General features: G+C 38.1%; 1 protein-coding gene across 2 annotated transcripts in view; it reads left to right on the top strand.

The window, feature by feature from the left end:
* Window positions 1-23,478, top strand: part of LRMDA (leucine rich melanocyte differentiation associated) — a 295,266-nt gene that overhangs the window by 162,425 nt on the left and 109,363 nt on the right. The window lies entirely within an intron of this gene.

Raw genomic sequence — 23,478 nt, forward strand, 5'->3', positions numbered from 1 at the left:
TCTTTAGGAGTTTATCACACCTTTAGTTGAGTACACCTTAAGCAGAGGTGTAGATGATTTAAATATCCCTTAGTAAAACAGAACTTTTTTTTTTTTTATTTTGGATGCTTTTGGACTATGCGTTCTTCATTCATAGCTTTACTATGACCTCATTTGTCATACAACCCAGACAGTCTTCCAGGCCCAGTTGAGGCCTGCCAGCACACTCCTATTAAACCCAATCCAAAACATCAATTACGCGTATGGTCTTGTCAGGTTCTTGATGTCTAGACAGACAGTTTCTAATGCACACGGATAATAGGTGTGGCAGCAAGCTGCTTTGTCTGGGCGTGCTTTGGGAAAACAGTTCCTTCTTCCCCCTGTGCCGGCTGAGCTTTCTGTTTGGCAGTGATCAGGAAGCACACAGGTACTTGTTAGCAAGAAGCAGTATCCAAACAGGCCTGATCTACAGTATTTTTTTAGCAGAATGTTTCTTTTCAAGGGGATGGAAAAAGCATTAGAGGTTCTGTATTTTCTAACACCTTGGCAGCTAAAACCTGTCTAACTTTGGTGGGACTAACATGTGAAGGTATTTGAGCTGAATACTGGTTTTCTCTTCAAGTTGAAAAGCAAAGAATCCTTCGTTTTAAGGTGTCGAAAATCTGTCATGTGGTAGTTTTAGGTGATTGAGGACAAACTTCTAAAACAGCAGTTCTATTTTACTAAAATTTAAATTCATTAGAGAAGGCATATTCCATTTAGATTTTATATAATCTGATGCAAGGATCTCCTCACTTGTCTTTTATTCATGCATTATCAGAAATAATATTATTTGCATTACAGGTTGCAGGTGCCTGATTTTTTTAGGTGCAGGTAAAAAATTTTCCAAGACTAGGTTCTTCCCTTTGTAGGTTGCATTCCAAACAGACGCGCAAGATCAAAAAGAGGAAAGGACTGCTCTCTTCTGCTACATGATCAAAATTTAAACACGTGAAGTACAGGTTTGTGCTCTTTCATTTAAATGGAGTGCTAGATTTTAAAAACAACAAAAGGAAAGTCAGTACTCTGGATTAAGAAGTAAGCACGGGGTACTGACTGGTTTACAATGGGAGATGGCGGCATCTTGTTGCTGCTAGGTTGAATTCATGGACTGGGGAATAAAAACAGAACTTAAAATTCTAGCGTTTAGTGCCTGTACTTGGAGTGAAGAGTAGGTTTGACTTTGAGACATATAGGTATTAGCAAGCCATTCAAATGTCAGGTCGTGGACTGTCAGCTAGAAAATAAACTGAGCGCTTTGAATTGAGGTGCATTTTTGCTACCATGTCGCTCAACTGAGATAACGCATGCTGCAGAGTGGCTGAAGGAAACATCCCCCTTGGCCTTCCATCTCCTCCTCTGAAAGTATATTTATCTGTACATGTAGAAGAATACTGGGCAGCTCTGGAAGCTATGAAAGTGTTGGCATTATTCTTCTGTTGTCTATAAAATAGAAGAAATACAGGTTGTAGGGAAAAATAATGAAATTAACTAGGGATCCTAAAAAACCCTTTTACCTAGGAAAGTATGCTAATATTAATGCGGAATGATCTGTAAAATGAGTAAGAAGTCTTTAGCCTAGAAGTTGGTTTTGACCTTAAAACCTTTTGACCTTCCTCACAGAACCAGTGCCAGTTCTTTATGCTATGAAATAGCCACAGTTGACAGAGAAATCCATTAATTCTTCATTGGTTTCAACAGCAGTACTGAGAAAAATATTAAACACCAAGATAAATGCATAGGGCTAAGGATCACTGCCTTATGATGTCGCTTACATTTGGGTATCACTTGTGGTTTTTTGCACATGAACAGTGAACATTTTTTTTAGGTTCAAGCTATGTAACTAGCAGTTTACCTACCACTTTTTTAATTTCATCTACGTGAGATGAGCCTTTCTGAGCTGTTTTGGATTATATTGCATTTATATGACTGTGACATGACTAGTGACTGTGATGTTTCTACGATTTTTAGAAGAAATTGGTATTTAATGGCTGGACCACTCATTAGAAATGGAGGGTAAGGCAATGTTAAGTTTAAAATTAATGGGATTGTTTATTGCAGTTTTACCTTTGTGTTACCTGAAGCAGAGAATATTTTTGTTTTGGTTTTGAGTCCGTTCATCCACAGAGAATGGAGATTAGCCTTTGGGTAAAATAGTGCTTTCAGGCCCTCTCAGCATTCAGGAACTGTTTACTTATCCAGGTATAAATGGGTAAAAACACAGTTAAAGCTCCCAGCTGCAAGGTCAGCTACCTTTTTAAAATTCAACCTCATGAGCTCCATTCAGTTGAGGGCTTGCTGGTATGAGCCATTAACTGCCTGTTGCATGTAACCTTCCCTTGTTGTACACAGAGCTGCACACGAACCTCTGGTACTGTACAACAGACCCTCGGTTCATGCCATGCGAGAAACAAAAGCAGTTTAACTTGTGATCAGTGATCATATGATCCATTTACAGGGTGCAGGCTCAGTCAAGTAGAACTAGTAAATCATTAAAAATTCACTCAACACCATTCCCGCTGAGCAGAACACCACAATAATATCATTTTCTCAAAGTTGCCAGTCCAACACTATTAGCAGCCTTGCTTGGTATAACAACAAGCTTTTCAAATCCTAAATTAATTTAAAAAGCATAAAATCCATTGAAAAGCACAGAATATTAGTTAAAAGCTCTAAGGCGTGGCAAAGAATAATCTCTTGGACTCAAATTGTCTCTGCAAAGCTAAAGCGCTGGGAGGTGCCCAGTGTAAAATGGCAGCAGCACCTATGGCTGCTGCATCAGGCCCACCTCAGGACAATGCTTATGCTCGCCTCAGCTCAGAATATCATGTAAGAATACAAGTAAATGCTGACCTGAATAAAATAAAGCTAGGCAGAGGTCTCCAGCCTTAAAAAGTGATTTCTGTATGTTTTACTTGTGCCCATTATCATGCAAAGTTTATTGCCTTTTTTTATTATTATTTTTTCAATGTGTTTCATCAAACATCTGGAATCTGTGTTTTTTCCTGTTTTTATTAACTTGGTTAATTTTTCTTTTAAGTGTGGTTATTTCAGAAAGCAGCTGCTGTGCATGAAAAAATACCTCTTTTTCATCAGTCTTCTAATGATTTTAGTTATTTGGGGAAATGTATTTTGGAGCTGTATTAACTGGTGATAGATGGTCCTTACTGTTTTAATTCCTCTTTGATGAGTATTCAACATTCAGAAACATACCCAGTGCTCCTTGTTCTGTGAAGGTGGTAAAGTTTTCCTTTAAGATTCACTTACTGATAAACTGTAAAAGTTTTAGAAATTTTCTTGAAATTTTCTCTATAGTTGAAATTGAGAGAAAGGGAGTGCATAAAGTGATGCACAAGTATTAAAAGTAGAAAGGAAAAGTCAAGTACATTCAGCGAGATGAGTATTTGTTTCACTGAAAAGTCTCCTGCTTACTTTAGCTTAATGATCCTTTTTCTCCATGCATCTGAGCCTGATGAAAGAGGTTCTGTACCAGTAGTAATGGTGGCGTATGATGATTGCCTTTTTATTTTAAAGAGCTGAACTGGGAAAGATTATTTTCTGTCTCCAGGTGGGTTTCTGATGTTCCCATATTTGTGGCTGTTCATGTCAAAGAGGGCGGCTGTGGTTACAATAAAATATAACTCTGGAAATATGTTCAAATGTGTAACAGGGTGGGATTTGTTTCCCCCTCAGATGAAAACTGAGGTTAAATTGGTCATATGTTATGTACTGTGTTTACAGCAACCATTTCTTGCTTGGTTGTTTCTCTTCTTGAAGGTTATATCTGTATACTATCAAATGGATAGAGAAAGCCTCTGCATTAGCTTCTCTCGCTAGTGCAGAAGAACACTTAGCAGTTCGGTTTCAGAGACACTCTTTACAGGGAAAAAGAAGATAAGTTTAATATCCACAGACGAGTTTGAAAAATAGGAGCTTGAGGAAAGTAAGATACAGAAAAATTTGGCATATATAATAACATAATAGACAACAAAACAAGATAGAGGATGGAGGAGTCTTAATCAAGTTAATGTCTTAACCAAGATAGGAACTGCCAAATACTGATGTACTTGCAGTTCTGCTAAGTACAAATGCCTAAATCTCTATGTGTTAATGCAGGAATAATTTGGTAAATGATGCAACAGTTAAAGGATCATGCTAATGGGAATAAACTTAATTCCTTTGGTGTTTCAATAGGAAATTAATGAAGTCGTGCTAGCCCACAGGTGTCTACCTGCAAGTGAATGGCATATGTCTTCCGATCTTCTCTAGGCAAAATGCATAAAAGGGACTGTGAAAAAGTGACCTGACCATCTGATGGGTGCTCCTCTTGAAGAGCAACATCAAATAGCAAATATTGGGCATTTTATTTGCTACATAACTGAATGATTCTCAGGTATCCTTCGTGACTGTGGTGCTGTGAGATGCAAAATCACATTAAACCCAGAAATCGTGTGTGTATAACTAGGTAAGCTACTGGGGACATTTCTTTTTGGCTGCTGTGTTGTATTGCCCTGCCCTATTAACATGCCATCTTCTGCCTGTGGAATCAACAGGAGCTTTGACTTCAGTGTTCTGATTTAACATTCACTATTAGGTGAGACGGTTATTGAAGGCACAATTTAATAATATATTTTGCAGTGGAAAGTGCAGTTTTATTGCAGTAATAAAGCAGTTCTGAGTAACAAAATCATGTTGTATTTAAAGTGCCAGATTCAATGGCAAAAGAAAAAAAAAAAGAAAAAAAGAAGTGTCCTTTAGCACAAAGGTGTTTCAATGAGAGAAAACAATGAGAGAACTCCAGATGCAGTAGTTTCACTTTGAGGAGCTGGGCGGTGTCAGTTTTTCAAATAATGCTGTTGGAACAATTGTTTTGCAAAGTTTAAAGCATTTAGTGCATTGATCTGTTTCTAATAAATTTATCTAAATTTATGAGTAACAGAAAATGAGTTCTGGCATGAATAGTTAAAATATGTTGTCATCTTTTAACTTTATGCAGCCTATAGATATAATATTAAGAAAAAAGAGTTAAGCCCAGGAGGTAGGTGCTGAGACTGAAGTCCAGTGCTGAAACAACAGCATCTTGTGAACAATCTTTTTTTAGCATTTCTTCTAGTTTCAGAATAAGTGTAACTGGAAATAAATCTTTCATTTGAATCTGAATGACTGAAGATATTTGTCGTGATATTTATTTCTGTTATTCCACGCATGAAGCCGGAAAACTGGAGCAGAGGAATCAGAGATATGAAAGCTGGCTCTGTTCATTTTGCTTCATTATGTTGCCTGAGAATTTGTGGTTATTGAACAATTAACTCAGTGTTCTAGAAAGTAGACCTAAATGTTAGATTTTTCTAGCCCCATCTTCCACTTCTGTATTAATTGATTAAAAATAAAAATTAAAAAAAAATCAAAACCATTCCAATGAGCATTTTTGAGCATAAATAAATGTAAATGCATAGAGAGACAAGTTGAAAAATTTCTTTTTCCTCCTCCCCCAAACTATTCCTGCCAACAGATGCCATAGCAATGGTATACTTTCTGTTGCCATGTAAGACTTATATTTGGACTATGGTCTTGAGGCGCTTGTCAGAATGGAAGAAAGTGGTCAGGATATGATATACTGGTCTTGTGGGCCGTAAAGAACTGAAAAACCTTTAGCATCAGGATTGTGTTAGTCTGCTGTGAGAAGTTCATAGATACACTTAATGCGAAACAGAATATCTAGAGTATCACCTCTCCCTCTGTGATGCTGCCAGTCCTGCTTCAGACCAGTGTGCAAATCCCCTTTAAATTCTGACCCAGTGCAAGCAGGAAAAAAATGTGAACACTGATGCAAATGGAATTGCTTCTTGCAAAGCTAAGGCAATGTAGGAAATCTGAGGAATACATGAGTCATGTTCCAGTAGTGGGAAGGACTATCAGGAACGCTGCTGGGCCTTAAGAAATGCTGAATTCTGTCAATGCAGAACTGCAGACAGTGACAAGTTTTTATATTTGGTTGGGTAGCTGAATTTTAAACTCAGTACTCTGCTGATCACACAGAAACAGCAGTTTAGGGAAAAGGCAACTCCATTTATCTAAGTACAGTGGAATAATTTTGGATCGCTTTCACTTTGTGCCGTTGTTTTGCGCAGTTGATTGTATTCCAAACACAAACGCAAGCAGCTCCTGAAATTACCCACTGTATAATCCAGGCTTATTTTCCCTTCCAGTTTAATTTGAGATCTGTAGTACTTTTACTTGTTCTGAAGTAATTCTGAGTTATCTGCCTGTGGTATCAGTATTGTTTCTACCCAATTTTGTAGGGGTTTTGTAGGGAAAAGGGAAATAATCTTTTCACTCCCTTTACCCTCCCAGTTCAGTGATCCATGCTGATATCCCCTGCACTCGGCACCGGCGAGGCCGCCCCTGGAACGCTGTGTCCAGCTGTGGCCCCGCACGGCCAGAGGGACGCAGAGGGGCTGGAGCGTGTCCAGAGCCGGGCAGGGGCTGGGGGGGCTCAGCCTGGAGAGGAGGGGGCTCGGGGGGGCCCTTATCGCTCCCTGCAGCTGCCTGACAGGGGCTGTAGGCAGGGGGGGTCGGGCTCTGCTCCCAGGGAACAAGGGAGAGGACAGGAGGGAACGGCCTCAGGTGGTACCAGGGGAGGGTTAGATTGGGTGTGAGGGGACATGTCTTCACCGAAAGGGTGGTCAGGCACTGGAACGGGCTGCCCGGGGAGGCGGTGGAGTCATCATCCCTGGGGGTGTTTAAAAAACATGTAGATGTGGCACTTGGGGACATGGTTTAGTGGTGGGCTTGGCAGTGCTGGGTTAATGGTTGGACTTGATGGGTCTTTTCCAACCTAAATGATTCAATGATTCTATAATCCATAATTTTCAGGGTTCCTCTGATGTTTCTGCTGTTATAAAATGAGATCGCCTCCAACTTCTGTGGTAATATTATAATTCACAATGCATTTGTTATATTCTTTCAACAGGTGTGCTTTTTCTGCAAGTGTTGTCTTATTGGCAGGTGGTAGTTTCAGCTGTTGGTGGGTAGAGGGAGAGATGGGAACAGGAGTGGAAGAAGGACGTCTTGTTCCTTTAGTCCATCTTTGGTCAGGACAAGCTGTGGGCTTCGGTATTGATAACAACAATGACTGTCATCTGTTTTTGTAATATAATTAAACAAAATTGGCACGCATTGTTTTGGCTAAGAAGCTAGAATAGTACAAATTCAACGTGGGATATGTTCAGTGGATTGAGTACAGGTGAACACATTTGATGTGGATAAAAGTAGACGTGCTTTCATGGAGATCAGTTCTTTGCCTGTGCTGTGTAACCTTTTTATTAGAGAGATAAAACATAAAATCATTAGAGAGTACGCACATCTGATCTTCCTTTAAGGTATCAAATATGAGGGGAAATGTTAATATTATCAATATTGTATATGTTAGTGGTACAACTGCTACCGGAACACCATGTCTGAGAAGCTTTCTAGAAAGTTGCTGGGAGGCTGAAGAGTGAACTGAGGGGGACAAGGCAAGTGATTTCTTAGAAGACCGGATAACATGTTATGGTGAGAAATTCCAAGAAATTCTGTCTATCTTTGGCAGTCAAGGGGGCATGGAGAGGTGATCAGAATGTGTCAGTAGTATCACCTCAAGTAAACAGCAACATAAGGAGTAAGATTCAGAGCTTCCATCGGCAGTGGGTATGAACAGAACCAGCTGCTGTAACTGAAGTTTACACACCCAGGGTAGGGAAAAGAAGTATTTTAATGGCAACGCTAATTTGTTGGAACAGATTTCCTCGAATTGCGACAGCCTGCACATAGATGGCAGGTTTTTTAGCCAAGACTGGAAGTGCTCAGTACATGTCAGCTCTGTGAGTCACCATAGTAACAGCTGAAACCGAGGAGAGTTCAACAGTCCTACAAATGAGCAGTTACTCTGTCTTACAAAAAAACCTCCCCTAGTCCTGAATTGAAGCATGTCCTGAAGTTATGCAAATTTAGGGCAATAGTTTCTAGAGCTGACGGGTAGACTTTGTCAAGTGCTTTCTGGATTTTATGGATAGGGACCACTAGTTAGAGCATTTCTTCAGTGTGAGCGTAGAAAGTCTCTTGAAGAGACAGAACCCAATGCATTTTAGGACAGTATTCATTAAATCCATCACCTCGAGAAACAAAAGGTTCTCCACTTACCAGTATTTCATGGCCAGACTGAACTGCAGAAATCCACACACAGAGCTTAGAAAAGGACTTTGGAGATAAAACAACTCTTCTGCTGTTTTTTCTCTCCTCTCACACAAGAGTAAGGTATTTTCCAAATAAAACTATAAAATGGACATCACTTAATGATAAGTTCAATAATATTAGCTACAAAAATTAGTTATCTTAATTATGTATGGAGTTCATCTTCCTACTGTTAGGCTTTTCTGATATATAAATGCGAACAAGAAGTCTCAGGCAGCTCTGAACTAAATTACAAGGGCATTTCTTTATTTTAAATAGAATTAAGAAGTCCTAAAGCATTAGCACTGCAGCAGTGTTTTGTATACTCCAGTTTTGCCTTTGTTTTATATAATATATTTTATAATTTATATTTTCCATAGCTGTTTTTAAGTGCCTTCCCCTGGTATAGTGTTTAGTGTTTCCCCTTGTTTTTAGTTTATTTTGAGTCACCAAAACCTGTGCAAGTATACTGATGTGATGGTGCTCACTGGGTGCTGCAATTTAATGCTTTTGTGTATTATATTGTTCTCTCTTGTGCCTTCATTTGTGAAAATCCTAAAATTAATTCCTGTTCCTGTGGTTAGTCATTCCCATCAGAATTTGCTTTCTGTTTTTGAAGCAAGTGCTTTACAAGTTAGTAGTATATTAGTTATTCACACGATTTATATCCCTCAGATTCCTGTATTTGTAGTGTATTGTGTCGTGTAAGGCATAAGGCCCCAGTGCTCTCTCTGTTGAAGCTCAGCTTTCAAATTGGCTGTGACATTGCCTTCTTCTGACTACCCACTGTGGAAACAAATCTGAACATAGACACACTTTTAAAATCATCAGCTTTCAAGACTGTTTTACATATTGACAGGTGGTAGCTGAAAAGCCAAAAGGAAGAGGCAAAGTGTGTCTTTCATACACGCTGGGTCTTTCTATCTGGGAAAGAAGCAGTCATAGAAGAGGGAAATCTCACTTTATAAACACATGAACAGTTCACCCTGCCAACTGTCAGGACATGACAGGGACTCCAGTTCTTCTAATAGGGATCCAGATGTGAAACCCTTCAGAAGATGTTTTTTCTGCCTCTTGCTTCCCTCCCACGCCCCCCCCCCCCCCCCCCCCAACCTTGCAAAGTTTATCTTGAGTCACATCATCAGCTCTATAAAGGAAGACAGAATTAGGAAGAGAGACAAAACCAAAAATCTTTCCTGTATTTTTCCTTTAATTTTCCCTGATGGTGCTGTGGGTATTTCTAATTGGAACAGCACAAACTTCATCTTTGCCTCCTCTCTGTTTCCTGTGAGCATGCTCAATTAAATATTATTTTTCCTGTATCTGGAAAAAGTCCCTATAGAGATTGTCATTGTAGGCAAGTGCTTCTATTCCTATTTCATTGTCTGATGGCTTTGATGGGCTGGACTCAATCTTCTGTTATCACGATGATACAGCACAAAACCATGAGGTAGTAGGTCTTTTTTCACAGATCTGTTAGTGTGGGGGTTTATTTCCAGTTTCTTCATGACTAAAAGTACTTTAAAAACCCATTGAACATTTGACAAATACAGCAAATTGCACGTACAAGCTAATTAAGCAGAATTATCCCACAAATACTAGGATGGATGTCATGTTTGAGTTACTTGTACGATATTTTCTAACTGGAGCTGTGTTTTGTTGTCATTTGTTTGTTGGCAGTTTGGATTATTGTGTTTGGGGGGGTGGGGGGCAGTGGGGGGCACTTATCATCATTTTGTACCCTCTGGTTATGTTCTGAAGGAAATGATGCTTCCATAGGTTAGTCCCTGTAGTAAGCAGTACCCACACAAGCTTTACAATTTCAAGCTTTCATTAGGCTACCTTTTCCACTGGCAGCTTCCCTTACATTCTGAAATCCTTCAAAAACCACTGTAGAATATGAAGCTATCACATACAGTTGATTTTATGTTTTCCCAGTTGCAAACTACTTAGTGCAAATAAAATTTTGTGCCACTCAGCCCAAGATGTGTTACAGTGCTGTTAAAGCCCAGCCTGTTAATTACAAATGTTTTGCACTGTTTGTGTGATGCACAGACTTCTTGGAAATAGGTTTCCTTTGGCAGCCTGTAGTTTTACAGTACAGTCAACAGAATGTTGCAGAATAGCAGTTATAGGAATAAGGAGAATGCACAAGTTATTGGAGTGAACGCTTTAATGCTGATACATTTTTTCTGATAAAAGCAACTCAGATAAGAGGATATTCAAGTTACTGTAGCAATTAGTTTTTCTAAGATGTCTATCTGTATGAAATGTTTCATGGTAGGGAAAAAAAAACAGAACTCTGTAGAAGAATACAAACTTTATTACATTCCTAGACTACATTATCCTTGTCAGCTAGATTAAAGCATTCTCCTAGTTTCTGTCCTATATTACCATAACAAGTGAGGAAATAATGTAGTGTTGTTACACAGAGCAGCTTATAAATTTTGACATAAGTGTGAGAGAAATCACTTGAAATGTGAAGCAACCAAGAGGAATAATTAGGAACAGCAGAACGATCTCAGTAATATGACAACAGTTTCTAAAGCACCCCACAGGATTGAAATCATCAGGTTTGCTTGACCTATATCTTTAATAATACAGCTCATTGCCCTTGTATTGAAGCTAGAGGGTAGGACAAAGTATAAGCTTTATCATGTTTTAGGAGAAATTGCAAAAAGTTTATTTATTAACGCAGCACAAAATGGCCCATTTCTATGATTACCAAACAGGAAAGCAAGTTGGGCCACAGTTCACCACACAGAACACTTTATAGTCAGGCTTGGCTGGCAAAAAATATTATGTAACACTCAAATAAGATAAATGGCTGCATTGGCAGTGGAAATAACCTTCTGTTTAATTAGAAAATAAGAGCTATATGGGACAATAAAAGTGGTTACTGCTGCCCTCAGTCACTGTTTAATAAATATGATAGTGCTGAAGATAATGCTAAGTGTTATTTATTTGTGTAATATCATGGGCTCACTAATTGTTCATGTTCTTGATAGTTACCCTGCATGTAGAATGAGTCCATTTCACATCTTCTTTGTTTAATTCTTTAAAAGGGAAGACAATTTTTTTAAAAAACTTTTTAACTGTTTTTAAAAGCCGAAGATGTGTGATCAAAGTTCATTCACCTCTCAGTGGTGCTGTAACCAGACTGCTGGCTTTCTTAGCTTACCTTCAGGATAATTAAGCTTTGCAGCTAGTTGTTCCATATTTTTCAGGCTGGACTGTCTATCTCCCTCAGATATGTTTCTATGCCTGTGAGAGGAGAGCAGCATAATTTGAGATTTTAGCTGCCCAGGGCATTGTGGATCTGTTTATAACAAATACAGTTCTAAGGTCTGATTTTAGCATGGTTTCACCTTCTTTTGGCTTCATTTGGAGTTTTAAATGCTAAATATGTACAAATCAAGTCCTGTAGGGCACAGTGCGGAAGACTGATGATTTCAGCGAAGGCTTCTCTCTAAAGGGAATAATTCGTACAGGCAAATTGAGCGTCAAATTCTGTTATGTGCGTATGTATCAGAAGTGTCCTTTATCTGTAGAGCATGTTTATTAGATATGGCCTTTGTTCCTGGTTTTGCGTATTTAGGAATGTACACATATTTATCAAATGCTTGGCAGAAAAACAGGGCATGGGATGCATTTTGCAATATAGTTTTAACAGGCTTGGTATCCCAGCCCTATTGCTTTTGGCCACAATCTTTCTACTTTGAATCTACAGTAAGTACAGGGATTTGAAAAAGGATATCAAAGACTTTGCTTGGTTTTATCCAAGGGGAAAATTCAGAAGATGTTTCATCAACAAGTTTTAACTCCTCCTTCCTCCTATACTCCCCCCCGCCCCATGTAGACTGTATGTCAAGAGGCAAAACAAAACAAAACCAAAAAAAACCCCACCAAAAAAAAAAACCCCAAAACAAACAAAAAACCACAAAACCCCTTTTCTTCACACAATTCACATTAAGCTTCAAAATCCTCCAAAATCCCCAATCTCCCTTTGCAGTCTGGTTCCCACTCTCCAGCTTTCCTCATCTCCCTCTGAAAGAAAAAAGCTCTTCTTTAAGGGACTGATAGGTTGTAGAGCGATGCTTAGCAACAACATTCCTGTGCCTTAAGTAGCTGCAAGCCCCTAGCTGAACCCTTTGATGTGACTGTCAGGGCAGATTTATTTTGTTTTAGCACATTGTCTACTTGTCCAGATGTATCAGGAGATAAAAAGGAGTCATGTTTACACTCTTTTGGGGAGGGGGGGAGGAGATGTAATTAAATCGCATTTTTGATGAATCTCTGAGAGATGGAGATGAAGAACAGAGGAATTGGCTTGAATATAGAGGGGAAACCCACTTGCCCGCCCTAACACCTGACATTGTAGGAAAATGAAGTGTAAAGCCATAGCACAATGTGTTGATTTGGTTCTGCTGAAGCCTTTGACTTTGTGTTTTCTCATGTGCTGGTAGTTCACCAGAGTCCAGAAAGACCCATTAGAAAGTAGAGCTTGTGCACTATAGACTCTTCCCTGTGTATGTTATTTAATAGATTTATTTGTCGAGGTTGACAATAACTGTGTTTTTTTTTCTCTAGAATGTTAATGTTATAGATCACATATCCCAGAACTTCTGGCTGCGGTAAGTGGCTGTCAATCAAATACTTAAAAGAAAAATAAAAATAATTGAGCCTCAGTGATCTTGGATAAACAAATGTGCAGTGTAAGGCAGGCCTTGCTGAATTCTCGCAGAGAACAAATACCACAGATAAATCCATTTTTGTTTATTTGCTTTTAACTTGCGCATTTAGCAACACCACTCTGAGCTCTATTAATAACCTGCGGTGTGCAGTGACAAGTCTGATTCCAGCATTCAGTATGCCGTGGGTATGCCAAGTGAATAAAATGCTAGTTTTAATCTGCTGTTACAAAAGTTACTCTATTTGCATTTTAAATAGGTTACACTACAGCACCCCCTTCTGCTGACTGAGTAGTGTGACAAGAGGTTTTAGCTGCAATTCAGTTTTATTCCCACATGACAGAATGAAGATGCCTTGAAAGCATTTTTAACCTTCCTGTTGCTTAGTTCCTGTGCCTATTAGAGGAGACAAGCACAACTCAACAACAGTCATTAAACTACTGTTATCTTATAATTCTTAGGATGTAGCTTTCCTTTTTGCAGACCTGTCCATCCTTCTAAAAAAAAGAAGCAGACAGGGGCCAGCAGAACGAATAGCAAAGCAAAGTGAACCCTCTTACATTGCAAACAATTACGCTTGGTTAGTGAAACGTATAGGCAGTTCTGCATTCCTCTGATTGTCATTGAATATGTTTGCAAGTGACAATGTTACGTTACTGATTTAATTTAGGAAAAAGTCTCAGAGCTTCCTATCCAAAAAAAGCAATTTATCTTGCTGATTCTGTCTTTGCTTTTGAAGAATCTGTGGCCATCAGACTGGCAAAAACAAGTGTCCAAGTTCTGAGTTGTCTGCATTTCAGAGTACAGGTCTATGAAAAGTAAGAAGTTGTGTGTAATGTGTATTTGAGTTCTGCATCTGTGTTTATATGTAGCGTGTTTACTGTTGCTATGCCATAGCACAGCACAAACCTCAGCAATTGCTGCAACAGTGCCATGTTCTGTAGTGGTGATATAACGGGTTGCAAAATATTGCAGGGAATGACTGAAGGAAACTTGGGATTGAATACAGTATTGGTTGACTTCCCTTCACATAAGTGACTTCTGGGTGCTTTTGCACCTTCTGTTGAAGCTGTAATATCTAAAGCCTCAGTATTGTCCTTTCACTCCTCCAGGGCGATGAGCGCAGTGCAAGAAATGGCATGGTTGGGCAGCGGTGAGCTGGGAACTTGGGGAAGGGTTAGCGGCTGCTGGCATTGAGAGCTTTGTTTGTGGTTCTCTTTACAAGACACTTCAAAGAATAGTTGTCTATGACAACTCAAAATCCTCTAGCAACGCTTTGCAGAGTTCTCTGGTTTGAGATATGACAGGCTTATTTGCGGTGGTTGGTGGTTGTTTGTTTTTTTTTCTTGCACTTTATTTTACTAGCGTGTAAGCCTGTTGCATCCTGCGTACTGGAAATGAAAAGAAAATAGTATGTGTGTTCCCAGATGGTGAAGAAGGTAAAGGTGCTGGTAAAGAAATGCAAGATAAAATATATACTTCTTGCTTGAACTTACTTTCCCAAACTCAGGCCAGCAGATTTTTCTTCATTGTTTTACACTTTTGTGGGCTTTTTCTCAATTTCCTGATTTTCATTAATATCAGTCTAAGAGAAGAAAAAAACATTCAAAAACCTATTTTAGGGCCGAGTATGATTTAGCAACTTTGAATTTATTTTGTTGTGTGTCTGTGCGTGTAATTTTAAATGGATTTATTCTTATTTTAAAACCTAGCATTAAGTTTTACAGTGAATAGATTGCTTGTTGGATTGTATTAATGGGTATTACTTTCATTTACTCTTGTGTCGCTAGAATGTTCAAGTGCTCCTTTAGGGACAGATACTGTTACCTGCCATAATGAATGATACTGAACCACTTGAGCAGTAAGATTTAACTCATCACAAACGAAAATATTAGAGTCTGGTATACGATTAGGGAGAGGTGGTAACAGTGAAGTGACCTTCCTTCAACTCATTAAACTGAACTGAGTGAGCAGCAGAATCTCTCGCATCCTTCTGCTTGTAAGGGTAGACAGCTAAGATACCATTTTTTAAAAGATACAAGGCAAATACCATGCAGTCAGAAGTCACTTTTTTTTTTTTTTTTTTTTTTTTTTCCCTACTGAATTTGAAAGACTAGTATTAAAAAGATGCTAAAATTCTTGGCTTTTTCAGTGATACAAGTTGAAAAATACTGATCGTGAAAGTACAAAAATGGGTGTTTTTTTACGCTATATGTTACAGTAGAACCAATCAATTCAGGCTCCTTAGATGCAGTCATTGCCTTGTGATTATATTTGTGTAAAGTCTTGGAGCCTTTGATCAAAGAAAGGCATTTGTGACTAGGTCTAATCCAAGCTCTTTAAGGTGTTTAATTTGCACGGGGTGTGGGGGGGAAGAGGTTGATAACAGCTTGGATTTAAATTTAGTTTTGCTGAACTTTTGTTTTGAAAGGTTTTCTATTATACACTGCTTCCTTTTCCATACAGAAGATGGATCATTGAGTAAACCTAAAAGGGAAAGAGGATATGGGAGGAAATGGGTGGGGACTTGGAATTAATCTTCTGAAGAAAAATGTTTGATCAGCGGGTAGGAGAGGATGAAAACCTCTGATGTTGACAGCAGGCAGCTTTCTGACTAGTGCGTGATTGACAACTTTGATGCTCCAGTGGGGAGTGAGTGTCCAGCCGTGCTCAGGCATCCTCTGTCTGTGGGTGGTAGTGTTAATAATGTGGCAACTGGAAAGATTAATTGTGGACAAGCAGCAGGATTACGAGGAGGGCTTCACAGGTCTAAAAGGAACAGTGGTAGGAAGGCCTCTGATCTGTCAGCCCAAAAGGAAATTAGTTAGGGCAGGCTGGAGCAGGCTTAAAAAAGGGGGGGGGGGGGGGGGGGGGGGGGGGGGAGGGGGAAGATGGAGTAATGGGAGAAGGGAAGCATTTAGGATATTAAAACAAAATGAAAAGGATATTGAAAAAGGTCATAAGGGGATGGGGCTGATGTTCTTGAAAGACCTTAATACACAACATCCTCTTACAGTACATGCAGAGTTCAGCTTGTTCTGCTGGGAACTGCAAAGCGACGTTTGTGGTGGCCAGAGCTGCCACGTTAGGCAATACCTGTTACGTGTTCTCAAAATGAACCTGAGAATGGACTGAAACCAAGAATTCTCAAAGACATCTAAATGCAAAATACATGGGAGAGTTTACTTAAGCTGTTTCTGCGAGTTAGTAGCCGCTCTGTGTTTTACTTCCCACCCTTTTTGGTAGAAGTAGGGATTTTGCCAATAAATTCCGTGTTACCATTAAAGAGGCCATTCATCATGCTTACTAATGTTATTAATCAAGATACACCACAGTACTCTTAAAATGAGATCATTTTGATAAATCATGTATGACACGAAAAGACTTTATTCCTTTTAAGTGCAATTTAGACTGTAATTTTTTCCCTCATTTATGATTCATGGGAGAAACATGGATAAAATTCCCTTGCACATTTACTCCTTATCTTCAGTAATAACTCAAAACTGCTCTTAGATGAAAATTCAGGGTCTGATTCACCAAAGCTGAATGCCAGCTCATTATTTTCTGGCATTCAGTAGTCCAAAAATAATGTCCATACATTAGGTGCTTTTCACAATAGTTGAATTTGGCTGCACACCAGACATATCGATTACACTCAATTAAACCTAAATGCATAAGAATTATCTTTGTTCATTTACATTTTTGATCCAGTTGCACCCTGCTTTCAACCTTGCAATTTAACATTATGTGAAAACCAAAAGGTGAAGTAAATTCAAGTGAGGAGTGTAATCTCTCTTACAGGAGAGTAAGGGAAATATATTCTGAAATGCTTTGAATCTTCTTAAGCTCCACTACTTCTGTTAAATAAGCACAATTCTCTTACCTTTTCTTGTTAAAGGTTATTGGAATTGGAAGGCCAACCTAAATATAAGATCGCTGTTCTGCTTGTCATCCTGGTACTACAATAATTTGGCCTACTCTATTAATAGCATCACATATGAAAATAGGCTGCTAAAATGTCCAAAATTAATATTTGCTAAGTTCAAACTCACATGCTTGATTATAGCTAAAACATTTGTGTTAATTATTAAATCTAAAAATGTCAGAAGTGGGTTGCAGCATTTTTTTGCTAACATAGGTATAAATATTAGATAATTTTTTGTTTATGCTTGTGTTTAGACATATAAAAAGGAAATGTCTAGTAGAGAGATTTGATTTGGAAAGCAGAGTCATTTAAATTTTAGTGTTTCTCAAATCGTGAATCAAAGAGGATTGGCTTATCTGAATTACCGTCCCTTCTTTACTTCCTTCAGCAGCTGAAAGTATTTGAAGGAACGTGTGTAGCTGCCAAAAATAGCAGACCATTTGTATTTTGGAACCATTGGTCTCCACAAATTTGTTTTAATGCAGCAGTTGTATGGTATATCCTTATACTACACAGGATGTTCCCTTACCACTGCCACCCAAATACTGGGGGGTTTATTCCTTGAAAAGTGGAATTTGAGGATTCAAAAAATGAAACTTCTCTTTAGTCTAATTAGATTTCTAGCCTCTTGAGAGCCAGTAGCTGGTGTATGGCTGACTTAATTTTCTTCAAAATGTTAGTGTTATTCTATTGTTTTTTCGGCCCTTCAGACTTCACTTTGTGTTTGCATACTAGAAGAGCATTTTTCACTTCCACATCATGCTAAAAGTTATGCATCACAGACTTAGAAGGTCAGAATCCTGATAGTTTTTCGACAAACTATTATTTTGAGTCTTAGTAGGCAAAAGAAACATAAAGCCAAAAATTTCTCTTATCCTACCAATACCTGCCCTGAAGTTCCTTTCTGGTCTCATAAATTCACTTAATAATGATAATAATAATAAAAGAAAAAAAGAAACAGGAAAGAGGCTCCCTATATTTTCGTAGGAAATCCTTTCTGATGAGATACTTTTATAAAAATAAATTAAGATGGCATATTAGTTCAGAGTAATCAGATTGTGTTTGTCTTCTTTATTAGGACTGGTTAAATTACTACTTTAAATTTTCTTAAAAATGGGTACTGATGAAAGTCAGTCATTCAGATCTTTGTGACATTCAGCAAAAAATGAGAAGCACAGTTTAAGCCATGAGGTCAAGACAAAACTGGGCAACACCTTTTTCCTTCCTTCCCGCTTTCCATCCAAATCTCATCTGCTGTGTTCTATTTTTCAGTACTGTGGTCAAACGCCTAAAACCAGATTGTAAAATAAACCCCTATTTCTGTGTCAGGTTAGGAGGTCACCTCAGTAACCCTACAGAGATCAGGCAAGTTATGAGAACACCATGCGTTTGTTTCCCCCTCTCCTCCTTAATTAAGGTGAATCTAATTTATGCTGGAGGTTTGTAAAGGCAACGGCTAACTCACAGTTAAGGATGCTTGGCTGTGGAGCAGGGGAATTGGGAAATGCCATTTCCTCAAGGAAAGCTGGCCCCCCACGTGAGCATGCCATGTCACCTGTTGGTTTTCCAGGAACAACAGTTTATTGGAAACAACGGCCCGTTGGAGAGCTGTAGCCTAGTTCCCAGCTAGGGAGAAGAAAGAGCTTTTGTAGCCTGCCATATGCAGTGGTCCTGTCATGTCCTGCTTTTGCACATCATCTAGTCTCTTTCTTTATCCCTTCTTTTGCATTTTATCCCTTTCTTTCACTGGCTGTATGGCTCCTGAGTTCCTAGAAAAGCAAATGTAGATAAAGTTGTTTTTCCCTGACCGTTCCCTAGGAATGGTTAAAGACGTGGTGTACTGTTGCTTCCCATCCTATTTTCTGCTATCACGAGGCTCTTGAAGACCTCACAGTGAAATCAAAGCCCCATTGTGCTTGGTGCTCTGCAAACTCATGGGAAGAAAAAGTCCCTCTAAAGCAGTGTTTTGGTACTCTCTGCCAGCATGTCATAAATTCAACCCAAAATGAATACTTTGAAATCTTTTTCTGTTCTTAGGCAGACTGTGTTCCTCATCGCACATTTATATATGTTTTATATACTAATTTAATCTGTAAACTATTAATTTCTAGTTAGTTATACCTAAATTTTTTGGGGGGAAAAATCTTGGGGAGGAGTTCTGTGGAAAGTTTCTGAACATTTTATCACAAATATGAACAAATTGTGATGGTCCAATATTCTCACGGGTTAAGACGTGTGAGTTGATGCCATCAGCATTATGAAGGGATCGAACTGACACATTGCTGATTTATTGGTACACAGATATTTAGGCAAGTTTTCACAATATATGCAAGTTATTGAAGACTGTTGCTATTGTGTCTCAGAGAAAATATGTGTGCACAAGAGATTTAAAATGAGTCCTTAGGCTAAGTAGGTGCTCATGCAGACATTTCTTGATATTATAATAAGCCAGGTATCTGCTAAAGTATGAATACTTTTAGGTATTGAGTGTGTTTGAGACAGAATAAACTTAACAGGAAAATATTATGGTTTGTTTACATAAAACAAAGTCTTTCAAAAGTATGAGTTGATCCTTTAAGTTGGAACTATACCACAGATTGTGCCGTTAATCATATACCTTTCTGGAGAAATGTTTTTTGTCAGTTTAAAAAATGTATAATACAGTGACTTCCTTCGTTCTTAGTTGTAGTTTCCCTGTGGGTATATTAAAAATCTTTTTAAATAAATCATATTTTCTTACTAAATCCAAGTTTTGCATCTGATAATGTGGTTTCTACCATTGGGCTGATCACTGCAATGTTATAATATTGTTTTCCATTTTTTATTTGAATGTAAATCACCAAATGAGAAGCAAGGAGCTTTCAAATTGCTTAGGTCATTTCTCTGTGACCTTACTAGATGACTTTGACAAGTGTTAAAACTGTGATGAATGAAAATAAACAACAGTATCACAGAAGTCAAGAATTCTTGATAATTGTGGGTCAGACTTAGAGAATGAGTATCATGCTGTCCCCAGGAAATTTGCCTCTTCATCAGCTCCCTGAAAAGAAAATAAATGAGTTGCACTGGGAAATGTTGGGGATTTGAGATATTCCCATACTAGATGAGAAACATGTTGCAAAGGAGAAATCCCCAACACCTAAAATCTTTCTATGGTGCAAATACAGTCAGATCCTTAGCAACCCAAGCAATGTCTTGAGCTCCCTAAATAAATAATACTTTCTCAATTATTTTGGTTTTTTTCTGCCACTTCTCATTGGAATTAGATGTATTTAGCTAAGGAAATCTTCCTTTGTATTTACGTGTGTATTGAAACAATTTTACTTGCCTCATCTTTCCATAAGTGCATTGTATATCTGTTGATCCCTTATCAGGAACATGCCAACATGCTGCTCTTCTTCCTGTATTGTAAAATTTGTCAGGTGTAATATATTAATGGCTTCTACAGTTACTGATGTGTATAGGTGTCTAAAGAATTTGTGGCATGCCTTAGAAATAAGGGTAAATATTAGCAGAGAAATACTAGGATGCAAATACAACCTATGTGACACAAATAGAAGAATATCAACTATCAATGGGTATCAATGATTTTCCATTATAGCAAATGTAGCCTAGTATCAAGCCACATCTTACTCATCAACAGAAAGCAAAATCTCCTAAACAATAACCATTGCTTGAATTAAAATTACTCTAAGTTTAGGGTTTGGGAGGTTTTTGGTTGAATTTTTTTGGTTTGGTTCATTGATTGTTGTTTGGGTTTTTTTCCTACTGTAGCTTCTACAGCATCTGTAATTTTGATGAACAAGGTTTGAAAATCTGGCACTCTTTTACAATCTGTTTAGTAACAAGTACAATTCTTAGCTTGCACAAAACATACAGGTTCATATGAAGGCAGAGATACCTCAATTTAGCAAATGTTTGGTTACATGCCTAACTTAGGCTGTGAATAGTCTTTATTGGCCTTGTAACTTTTATACCTTGTACTACGGTAAACTGCAAAGCTTGGATGGCTTTGACGCTTGCAAGGATACAAGCTTCTCCTCTAGTAATACTGCTAGAATTTCTTTACTGAGCTATTTGGTGACCTGTTCCTGTAAAACTGCACCCATTGTAACCAGCTTTCCTCAAAACTCTTTGTATTCGTAGTTACCTTCCACTGCACAATAACTTCTGATGTGTATGTCACCAATACTTGAAGACATAGCTGCCACATGTCAATGCTGTCGCTGTCAAAATATTCCACTGAATATTAAGAGTAATACAGTCTATACAAATCTTTTTGGAAAATAGCTTAGGGCCAAATGTCAGTATTTGGTAGGGAAAACAAATAATTGTCTTTCTGCTGGTGCACAGGTTTACTCAGAAACGCTATTCAGGATTCCAGCCAGGGTCTGTGCAAAACAATCCTAACCCTGGATGATATTCTGTAGAATTAAAGTTGCTCTAAGCGATTGCTTAGCTCAAAGGTAATGAAAACTGTTTGATATTTGACAGGGAATTATATACTGTACATAAAATAACAGCAAAACACCAATAAACAAACCCTCCTGTGTTCTTGCTTTTCCTAAAATTGGAAATAAAGCTAAATTGCCCCTTCACTCCAATATCCTTCTTAGAAGCTCTTGAATTTTGCTCACTCAGTGGTATATTGCTGAAAAGGCAAAGTCTCTTCCAGTAATTTTAGGAAAAGCTATCATCAAGCTGTCAACAGTCTAAATTGAGATTAAAAGTACCAAAGAGAAACCTTCACTATTATCACAGTCCCATATAAGTACACTTGAATAGGCAGATAACATCTAGAGTGTACAGTACGAGACCACTTATTTCTCCAGCTTTTGGAGTGATTTACAGGAATGAAGTCTTATGTTAAATAGTTAGTGACATTTTTTTTCCTGTCTTACCCAGAACAACTTGACCCAAAGAAAACAGATAGTCGTGAACAGATGCCTGTTCTTGGAATTAGTTTCACATGTCATATTGCTGGATGTTAAGGGCATCTGTCTCATCCTCTGAGGTGTTACGTGCCCTCTGCTCATATTGATCATCAGAGGGAAGATTTCTGATACTTCGTAGTCCAGGGTAGATTGAGCTGCATGCTTACAGTTCATCAAAATCAAAGTATTATTCACTGTGTCTGAAGGTAAGAGTCATGTCTGTGGCATTACCTCTGAAAAGGAGGGACCCTGAAAAACGTCTATTATCACTGGTGAGTTGGTGAAGTCAGGATTTTCTGGATTTTTATTTATAGCCGACAAGTAGCATCCTTGCTGTTTAGGCAAACCCGTCTCTATTAAGATGTTTGTTTTGATGCATGATGTGTCCTCATGTTATGACCTGATTTTTGTTAGGGACAAAAATGGGACTGCAACTGTGGTCTGACATAGAAGTTGGCAGCTGGTCTCCAAAAGCAAAAGCTTATACTAATGTACAGAGTCACTCATCTCTCGATACTTTAATATACTGTCGTTTAGGAGTCTAACAGCTACGACAAATAAGATTTCTAAGTTACAGCCTGCAACAGTCTATTTCCATGGTTAATTGTCATTATTGTGGATTTCTGATGGTTCTGAGGTTTAGTCTGACAATTAAGATTTTAATTCGTATTTAAGCTTTCTCTTCTCCAAAACATTATACACCTATTTTACACTTTTGTCTTAACCAGACATTGTAAATCTGGTTTTGAATGCATTTCAATTAAAAAAAAATAAAAATTTTTGAGATTATGATTAATTACAAAATAAGAAGTAAGAATGAAGTGGATTCCTTTGCCTTTTGAAGCTCATAAACCAATATATCTTTAGGGAACTACCTGCATCGAAGATAGCAACTATTTTCTCAAGACTCTTTTTAGTAAATTATTTACCAAATCATTTAGCTTTTGTATTTCTTCTTTTTATTTGTCTCATATTTTTTATTAAAAATTATCATGTGACTTTTAGTGGCCATTGTCCTTTGTGTCTTCTATTAAAACCTATCGTCTTTTTATGTACATTGCAATAGGTAGATTGTAAACCCTACAGAGCAAACTCTGTGCCTGAAACTGGATGTATCACTACCATGATATCAATCCATCTAACTTAAACTGAATTTTAAAAAGGGTGATGATGTTTCAGATTCACCAGCACCATCCTTTATTTTCATATCTTCCTCCTAACAACACAACACTGCTGCTTTATAGCTAAAAAGCAAGGTGGTAAATATGGCTTGTCTTGTAGTGATATTGCTCTTTCCTTCAGATGATACGTCCAACTGGGTGAAGATTTATTGCACCTTTATTGCGAACTATAGCTTCATGGTCTAATCTTTCTAAATTGGCATCATAGGATCTTGTAATTTTTGTTATGGGGAGAGGTTTAGGTTTCCTCTCTTCTCCTTTACACATTTTGCTTTTAAGGATTCTGAGCAAGTCTTATTGGTACTTACTTCTTTAAATGTATTCGGCTTCTGGTGTGGGTTTTAAATGTTTATTATTAATATTTCCATATACTTGCCACATTTTTGCATTATAGTTTTTAAGAGATCCCTTTATTAAGTTCACAGAACAGTGGGATGGCAGAATCTGATTTTTGCTTAGTTTTGAGAAGTATGGTATCTTACCCCAGCTTTCTGTTTTCTGTCTCCTTTTTTCACATG

The sequence above is a fragment of the Falco punctatus genome, assembly GCF_963210335.1.
Source record: "Falco punctatus genome assembly, chromosome: 9".
In the NCBI taxonomy this organism is placed as follows: Eukaryota; Metazoa; Chordata; class Aves; order Falconiformes; family Falconidae; genus Falco; species Falco punctatus.